This window comes from Microtus pennsylvanicus, chromosome 18, assembly GCF_037038515.1.
Source record: "Microtus pennsylvanicus isolate mMicPen1 chromosome 18, mMicPen1.hap1, whole genome shotgun sequence".
Classification (NCBI taxonomy): Eukaryota; Metazoa; Chordata; class Mammalia; order Rodentia; family Cricetidae; genus Microtus; species Microtus pennsylvanicus.
In genome coordinates, this window is record NC_134596.1 from 11040408 (window position 1) to 11050501 (window position 10094).

Below are 10094 nucleotides of genomic sequence, written 5' to 3' on the forward strand. Positions count from 1 at the left end.
GTTCAAAGGTCCTGGACAGACTGCTGTGTCCTCTGGGCCCATATCAATATATCCTTTAAAATACCAGGAAGTTACCTCATTAGAACACTGTGCTGACTGACACAATGCTAGACTGGAATCTTTTATTTTTAAATTTTACCAATTATGTATACAGTATTCTGCCTGCATGTGTGTCTGCATACCAGAAGACGGCATCAGATCTCATTACAGATGGCTGTGAGTCACCATGTCATTGCTGGGAATTGAACTCTAGGGGAACAGCTAGTGCTTTGAACCTCTGAGTTTTCTCTCCAGCTCACTAGGCTGGAATCTTTTGTCTATTGATTCAGGTACAGATTTGAGAACTACTCAAAACCTACAAGCTACTAAGGCTTAAAAAAAAAACACTAAAATATACCTAAATATTATCACCACCAAGACCCCTTGTAGTCAACCAGTAGTGTATAATATAGGCAAATGCAGATCAATTCCATGTGGCTGGCACTTCATGTTCCTGCCTGATACTGGTAAAAGCGTTAAAGCTCAAACCACAGGCATCTTCTTTCAGAGGCCAAAACATTCTGCTCAACAAAAGATTCCATTATCAGGCCTGATTAGTATTGGGGTCCTTAGTAAAATCCCATGCTTATTTATCCATTTTATTCACTGTAATGACTGAATATCACACTCTATGAATATATTGTTTTGTTTATACATTAGTTGATGGGTATTTGGATTTTTCTCTACATATTGACTATTTTGAAGAGTGTTGCTTTGAAAACTGGTAAAAAGCTTTTGTTTGAAGACTTCAGTTCATTCAGTGATATACATGTAAGTCAATTTATTTCATATAATAATTCTCTTTAGTTTACTGAGGAACACCAACTTCTTTCTACCATGTCAGCATAATTTTCTATTCCTATTAATAATAGATAAAAATTCTAATTTCTCCACAGATTGACCAATATTTCATTCCCCTCTTTGAAAAGAAGAGCCATCTAATGGGTATAATGAAGCATTGATTTTGATGTAGTTTGCATTTGACTAAGGAAAAGTAATGTTGGGTGCCTGTTCATGAACATGTCACTGTGTGTCTGTATCCTTTAGAATCTAAACTTTAGATTTCTTTTATTTTGTCCATTATTTAACTCAACCTGCTTGGTTATAGAATTCCTACAGATTTCAGACTTTCCCAGTTTGCCTTCTATTATTGATTTATGGCCCATTCAATTATAATCAAGAAATGTTTGTATGGCAATTTATACTTTTATTGTGTTCTTGCTTTTTTCTCCTCTTGTTGTGTTTGTATTTAGCTTTAGTTTTTGGAAACAGGGTGGTGATATGTAGCCTAGGCTTACCTTGGTACTTCAAAGCATATGCCACCAGATTGGATTTGTGGCTTAACAAATACATTTTCTTAGATTTTTCAGGTGGAACAAGGAAAAATGTATATTCTACAACTTTTGAGCAGACTCTTGATTTTTTTTTAGGTGTGAGTTAATCTATAATATTGAAGTTTTTTATTTTGTATTAGCCATATCTTTCTACTCCTTATTGAAAGTAAGACATGTCTATTAATGTGGAACTGTTCTTTTCCTCTTTCAGTTTTCTTAATATTTACATATTTTGGAGGGCTGATATTTACAGCTTTTGAAATACTGTTATGTTGCTTTAGTCAATGGATTCTTTTAATCCCCACATGCTATGCTTTGTCTAAGCATCTCACTTTTAAACAGTGTTTACCATCCTTCATGTCTGAATATAGGATCTCTTGCTTTCTGCCCTAACTCATTTTGTGTTACATTTGCATACGGAGCCTTCCCCCCATTCTTTCACTGTAGACCTTTTTTTCAATGCTAATTTCTGTTTCTTTAATGCATTTATATCTAAAATGATCTCTGAGACTTGCTTTAAATATTTTGTATTTAATGTCTCATAACTTTTCTTTGGACTGCCATTGCTTCCAATACAGCTACTGGTGGTCAACGGTTTTTTTCTTGAGGAGAGAAGGAGAGGTGGATGGGTAGTGTGTCACAGTTTGGTTCCTTTGTCTCCTTTTGTGTGGATTGTGCAGTATTCTTTGTGAGAACCATAGGTCATTATGTACACTCTTCTTAACACAAGAATATCTTTAATTGAGGGACTTCATAAGAGTTAAATGAAAACACAAATGAATTATGTAGTATCACTAAAACATTTAGGAAATTAGTAATTCAAGTTTCAACCCTTGCTTTCCTGCATCGATTCCTTGTTCTGATATTCTAAGTAGCATAGCAAAAAATGAATATATTTTCTACACTACTCAAAATGACATGTGAAGAGATGAAAACAGTTAAGTTGCAGGACTAGGAACATACAATGACCAAGCTAACTAACCAAGTGTAAATGAAACACTGCATAGGCTAAGTTCAGTCAGCTTGGTACTTAGGAGCACCACACATTACTAGAGCAATCCTTTCCCTTTAGGTTATTTTTCTTATAGCTTCTATATGATATATGTTGTACTGTGATTCAAAACCATCTGAACTATAAAGGACGTGGAATCCCTTTCAGTTTTAATTACTGATTCTCATATTTAAATTTGAACTTATGACAAATGAATTGCAAACCACAAGTCGCATCTTTATGAAATAGACATATCCCATGGACTTTAATTTCTAAAATCCTACATAAAATAAAACTGGAATTACAAAGCAAAATTGCAGTAATACTGTTTTATTTTCCAATGTATTAAGCTTAATGCGTGATCTTTATAACTTGAGTTGAGTCTGAATTATTACCTTTAATGTTGCCCTGATACTATTTATTTATTTAAAACTGAGTCTCACTAAGTAGTCCTTGTCATAACACAGAAATCCTCCTGCTTCTGCCTCCCTAGTGCTGAGATTAAAGAAATGAGCCAACTACATCTGGATTTTTTTTAAATTTATTTATTTATTAAGGATTTCTGCCTCCTCCCCGCAACCGCCTCCCATTTCCCTCCCCCTCCCCCGATCAAGTCCCCTTCCCTCATCTGCTCGAAGAGCAATCAGGGTTCCCTGACCTGTGGGAAGCCCAAGGACCGCCCACCTCTATCCAGGTCTCCTAAGGTGAGCATCCAAACTGCCTAGGCTCCCCCAAAGGCAGTAAGTGCAGTAGGATCAAAAACCCACTGCGATTGTTCTTGAGTTCTCAGTATTCCTCATTGTCCGCTATGTTCAGCTAGTCCGGATTTATCCCATGCTTTTTCAGACCCAGGCCAGCTGGCCTTGGTGAGTTCCCGATAGAACATCCCCATTGTCTCAGTGTGTGGGTGCACCCCTCGCGGTCCTGAGTTCCTTGCTCGCGCTCCGTCTCCTTCTGCTCCTGATTTGGACCTTGAGATTTCTGTCCCATGCTCCTCTGTCTCTGTCTCCTTTCATCGCCTGATGAAGGTTAATATTCATGAGGATGCCTATGTGTTTGTCTTTGGGTTCACCTTCTTATTTAGCTTCTCTAGGAACATGCATTATAAGCTCAATGTCCTTTATTTATGGCTAGAAACCAAATATGAGTGAGTACATCCCATGTTCCTCTTTTTGGGTCTGGCTTACCTCACTCAGGATAGTGTTTTCTATTTCCATCCATTTGTATGCAAAATTCAAGAAGTCCTTGTTTTTTACTGCTGAGTAATACTCTAATATGTATATATTCCATACTTTCTTCATCCATTCTTCCGTTGAAGGGCATCTAGGTTGTTTCCAGGTTCTGGCTATTACAAACAATGCTGCTATGAACATCGTAGAGCATATACTTTTGTTGTATGATAGGGCCTCTCTTGGGTATATTCCCAAGAGTGGTATTGCTGAATCCAGGGGTAGGTTGATTCCGAATTTGCTGAGAAACCGAAACACTGCTTTCCAGAGTGGTTGCACAAGTTTGCATTCCCACCAGCAATGGGTGAGTGTACCCCTTTTTCCACAACCTCTCCAGCAAAGGCTATCATTGGTGTTTTTTATTTTAGCCATTCTGACAGGTGTAAGATGGTATCTTAAAGTTGTCTTGATTTGCATTTCCCTGATCGCTAGGGAAGTTAAACATGACCTTAAGTGTCTTTTGGCCATTTGAAGTTCTTCTGTTGAGAATTCTCTGTTCAGCTCAGTGCCCCATTTTATAATTGGATTGATTAGCCTTTTACGGTCTAGTTTCTTGATTTCTTCATATATTTTGGAGATCAGACCTTTGTCAGTTGCGGGGTTGGTGAAAATCTTCTCCCAGTAAGTGGGTTGCCTTTTTGTCTTAGTGACAGTGTCCTTTGCTTCACAGAAGCTCTTTAAAAAAGCAAAAACATACATCTAGTAATAATTAGTTCTCATAGCATTTACTTGAGAAATGTCTCAATGTTGCCTCCATTTTGCAGAAACTTCCCTGGATATAATACCTCAGTGCTACCTCTGTTTTCAATCCACTCAGTCACCCCCCTCTCAACTCCTATGAATCCATCTTGCTCTTTCATTTTGGTATCTAAAAATCCTATTAAGTCAGTCAACAATTTAAGTGGAAACATAAAAAATTGAGTTGATTCTCTTTCTGCCTCTGACTTTTGATGTGTGATAATGTACCTTGATACACACACAAACCCTTCAGGGTTTATCCTAGATGACACAGAATATCATATGCATGTAAATTTATGTCTCCAAAAATTTTGCAGCTCGTCAGCCACTACTACATGAAAATTTTCTCTACTAGTCTATATTGGCTCCTTTTTGCATTAAAATCATAAGTCCTCTACGCTTTTCAACTTCTTGTTTCTTTCCGTTCCTCAATTTCAAGTACCATGTCTTCACTTGCTTCTTCAGCCAGCTCAGATTTTCTCTTGAATATTTAAAGTTGTGAGTTCATTTTTTTTCAGGTCCATTGCTTTAATTGGTTCCTTTTTCAAAATTTGTACTTTGGTGATATTTTATTTGCCTTATGTATGTTTACCCACCTGTTTCATTTTTGTTTTTCTTTCGCTCTTTTATAATTCGTAAGGCACTTTAGGATCTTAAGTCCAGTATCTATGCTTCTTCAGAGATGGAATCTCCCAATTTATATTTGACTCCTCAGTTTGCTGTTTCTGCGTACTCTTTAGTTTTTGTTCCAGATAAGCATTTGAAAATACAGTCATCATTCCCATCTTGGATAGAGAAATCTAATCAGCCCAAGTGAAACTTAGGGTCTTCATATTATGTATCTTTCTAGGCATGCATTTTCTCAATGGTCCTATATAAGAAGCTATCACTAACAGACTCTTTTGTTTTACCCGAAGTTTCTAAGGGGTCTATAGTAGCACCGCTACCTTCTCCATCAGTTACACCACACTCCCTATGTTCTGGCTTAGTTGAGACAGAAAATATTCCTCTAAGTAGCCCTCAGAAATGTCGGTCTTTCTTAGGGAAGTTTAGTTCATTGTAAAGATGAATTTTGCTTTCTAGAGCTCCAAAAAAGGTTACTTTTTTTTGGTTTATGAAGGTTTTAAAGGAGACCAAGTTTTTCTCACAAATCTTGCTTTAAGGGCCTTCTGCATGTAAGGCAAGCACTATTCCACTGCAATAAATCAAAAACCCTGACTGCCCTGAGATTTGTTTTAGGGTTCATAATATGGTCTGTTTTGGCAAGTGGTCAAAATATAAATGAAAAAAATGTACATATCACTTATGTGAAGCATCCGATGTCATTTAAGGTAGTTAGTTAGCAATGATGTTCAAGTAACCAAGTATTGTACCGCTTCATGTTATCCCAAGAATGACTAAAACAAATATTGAAAATCTGCAACTTTAATTGTGGGTGTCTTTTTTCCTAGCAGTGAGATTACATTAGATTTTGTTTCCAGAAGTCTAGGGCTGTTCTTACGTAAACAGACAGGCTTGCCTTCTGGATATATAACTCCTTAGCAACTATTCATTTATTATTTGTTTCAAAGAATATTTTGCTATTAACATTGTTCTGCATTTCTTTTTGACACACTGTTGTCATTTTTGTCTCCATTCTCTTAAAAAAAAACCATTCTCTCTAAAGTTTACTTCCAATATCCTTATGCATTGCATATAGTTAGGTCTTTTTAAAGAATCCATATGGAATTCTGTCTTTTCAATGCAGAGCTTATACTATAGCTAAGATTATCACCGTTTGTTAGTTTCAGTTTGTTAGTACCATTATATATTTCCCCCTTTGTTTATACTGAACACTGCATTAGATTCCCAAGTCTTCTGTATTACCACACACTAAGTGACACAGTACATGAGAAATTCATTGTTAATTTTGGAATCTAAACAAAACACTCACCTTTTTAAAAATTTACAGAATTAACAGGGCCTAGAATTATCTAAAAACTGTATGGGAGAATCCTGTGTCTTGTGGGTTGATTTTTTTTAAAAAAAAATAATCCATGTCATTCCTTGTCTCACAGAAGCAATTCCCCAATCTCTTGCTTCTTAATACATACTCATCTCTTCTTATGTGTGTATGCTCTCCTTATCTAGTAAAAGCATTAGTCTAACTAAATCAGAGCTCATTCTAAAACTATCATCCTCAGTTGACTACAACGGAAAAGATGCTATTTCCATACAAGCTCCCCTTCATAGGTATGAGAACTTCAATACATCATGTTTGGGGAGGGGTCAAGCCAGAGTTTCTGTGATTCCATTTTAAATTCCTCATGTTATACATGTGAACTATTTGATTTAGTGGGTGTTTTAGAGCATCCAGCAAGCACCCTTATCAGTCTATCATGACGTTACAATCTTTATGAATAGTATAAAAAAACTTCTAGGGGTGTTTTTCTCATCTTTGATCTGTATTACTTGCGCAGGTTGAATATTACGAACACTATAGTAACTTTTAAGAACTGCTCTTTCTTGCAGACTTCATGTGTGTATCTGTGTATGCGCATCCCTGCTCTGCCCTCCCTTGTGGAATTGCATTCTGCATCATTTCATGCTACCTCTAAGTTATAGGTCAGATTTTTTTCATCACTATTTACGGCAATGAACTGGTATAATTTTCTTCATGCTTGTCAGTTTAAGATATAAGAGACTCTCAGGTTTTGTTGTTTTCTGTACTCTCAAAAGTACTATCAAAGATAATTTTAACACAATTGCAAAGTAACAAGAAGCTACCACCTCACTAGGAAGCCTTCCAACCTCGACCTACCTCCCTTAGGCACCCTTTTCAAGGCCAAACTCCACCACACCTCTCTTCCAACGCTGCAGCACACAGAAAGGGCAAAGCTCAGTTTGCAATGAGGCAAATAAATGAATTGCCACCTTATGGAAATTAATTTTGATTGAGGCAAAATTTTCTAATTTAGAAGTCACTCTTCTATAATTTCATTTCACCCATGCAAATATTTCTTCCTTCAATATCTGGCAAAGGTATAGTCAGTCTCTTTGGTAAAAAAGGTGAGACCTTTTTTTTTGTTTGTTTTTATTTTGTTTTGTTTGTTTTCTGAGACAGGGTAACATCCCTCGCTGTCTTGGAGCTAGCTTTTAAAGACCAGGCTGGCCTCAAACTCAGAGATCCACCTTCCTCTGCCTCCCGAGTATTGGGATTAACGGCGTGAGACACCACCACCCAGCATCACAGATTAATATGTTTTACTCAAATGGCAATGCACAGTGGCCATCTGGGGGTGGGGATGGATGCAGAGAGAATCCACAGGATATGAAATTCCAGAGAAACGGGGTTTGATGTGCTGCAAGAAGGGGCAGAGATGGTACAGGCATGCAAAGTTCTGAAGAGTTTGAAATAGTCTGGAAAACTGAGAACTAGGAGGGAAGGGGTCGAGGTGATTCACATTTGGCATAGAGTACCATCAGTGGGACCTCCAAAGGGAAGACCAAGGCTATATATAAGACAGGACAGTCACCAACAGAGAAATCTAACAAGTAACAAATCTGAATTCCAGAACAGCCGGAATCACATATTACTCAAAATTACTGAAAACAGAACAGCAGCGTATGTGAAGATACTCGTGAAACTAAGGGATGTCATAACAGAAAAAGTAGCCCTCATCATTGTGTTTGGAGCTGAATACAGAAGCTTGAAGAGAGGCAGAGGGAATAAATAGGACTAATGGGGTTTGAAAACATCACAGGAAAACATATTATATTTACATAAAACTATGTGGTATGTATTTTTAGCCAGTACTCAAGTGTTGTATAGAGCCACTGGCAAGAAGCAAAGAAAAAAAAAAGAACAAGTTTTGAGCTGGTGAGATGGCTCAGTGGGTAAAGGCTAGAGCCAAGCTTAGCCACCTGAATTTGATCCCTGGGGCCTAGATGGTGGAAAGACAGAATCAACTCCAAGTTGCCCTCTAACCCTCACTTCCACTCTCGCTAGAAAAACAACAGAATAATAACTTTAAAATGTGATTTAAAAAAAAAACTTTTAAAACAAACCCTTGGAAAAAATGTAGAGCCCTTAAAAAAAGAGAAAAAGAAAAAAAAGAAAGGAAAGTACGGAACACCGCTGAGGCCTAGAGAGTGTACACATACACATAGATCCAGCACTGCTGACTCAGATCAATGCTGTCCTAAACCATGGCATTCTCATAGATTAAAGAACTAAGAATCTGGTATAGACTCAAAGGCCCCTCAGAGTTCCCATGCTTTGCAAGAGTACCCTGGGGAAACATGCAAAGGAGCAGGACTAGACACTCCACTATTCAGAATACAAAGGGCAGGGAAAGGGCAGAAAAACAGTAATCAAAAGACTGGAAGTAATGACTTTTCTCTGTGTCATACCAATAACAAACCCTACCCTTGCCCTCAAGGCTACTACCGGAACACAGTCGTCATGAGAGAAAACTTTCTTCCACAAAATCACAGCAATCACTGCAGGATGTAATAAGGAGATAGCAAACCAAAGTCATGACCAGCCTTGCCAAACTTCAAATGAACACGTCGGGGTACGGTGCTAGCCCGGACCACTATTTATTAATAATAATTATTAAATAATTTATTTGATAAGTCATGAAATTAAAAAGAAACATATTTAACCTGCTTGTTTATTTTCAATTATCTTGAAGTTGCAGCTCTCTAGGCTACCTTATTTGCAAACTTGCCTTTCATCTAGCATGGCAGGGGGTAGGACACAGGATTCTTCTGTCTGCCAGCCTGCCTTCCCATGCTTTGGCAGGCAGTTTTAACTTTTTTTAAAAAAAAATATTAACTTGTAAATCATACAATTAGAAGTATTTTTGAATTTTCTCCTCTGTTCTATTGACTGACTCTGAGTTACTGTGTGGTAAAATTTGTTCTCTAAACTTACTCCAGCTTGTCTTTTACCCGCAGGTTAGATTAAGTTGGCTACTGCTTGCACGTGGCACCTCAATCTCAGCAGTAAACAAGGTGATTCTTGGGCCAAAAGTTGTTCTCCTACACTTTTCCTGCCCATTAGCAAGCGATAAAAATTGTATCTCCACGTCTATCAAGCATATGGATTCTAAATATATCTTCCATTGTTTCTGCTCCACTCTAACTCTCTTTAGCTACCAACATATATAACTGAATATTTTTTCTTATCCCATATATATAACTCATTTACAAATTTTTATTCCCAATTTAAATTTTGTTCTGCTTTTTATACTTTTTAAAATTTTGATCTCTATTTCTGACCACTCAATACTCACGTATCCACCAATTTCTTCTAGCCGGTTCCTCACGTCTGGTCATTTCGCGTGTTTTTTTTTTTGGGGGGGGGGGGTTGTGCATCAGCCCTTTAGGTGCCAAGGTCAGGGTCTGGTGCTAGCCTGGACCATAAATTATTTCTCTGGGCCAGACCCCAACATAAACTATCTCTCTCTGGACCGGCGTGGAGGCGCGGGAATAAAGACACAACTCACATGGCTTTATCGGGAGGGAGATTCTCAGTGGTCCCTCATTAAGTCCTGAGTTCACATCCTGAAGAATTCCCCTGCTTTATTCCCCAAACAGCCTTATATATCAAAACATAAGCTGAGGGGAAAAATACATTAGCATTCTGTTCCCTAGGTAACCAGGTGAATGGTTTTTAGTCACTTCTACCTCTTTGACCACACCTTTCTATGCCCATTTTGTCATGTCCTCAACTCTGTCACTAGCTTGAACTGACACCTCTTCTCAGGCAATCTACAT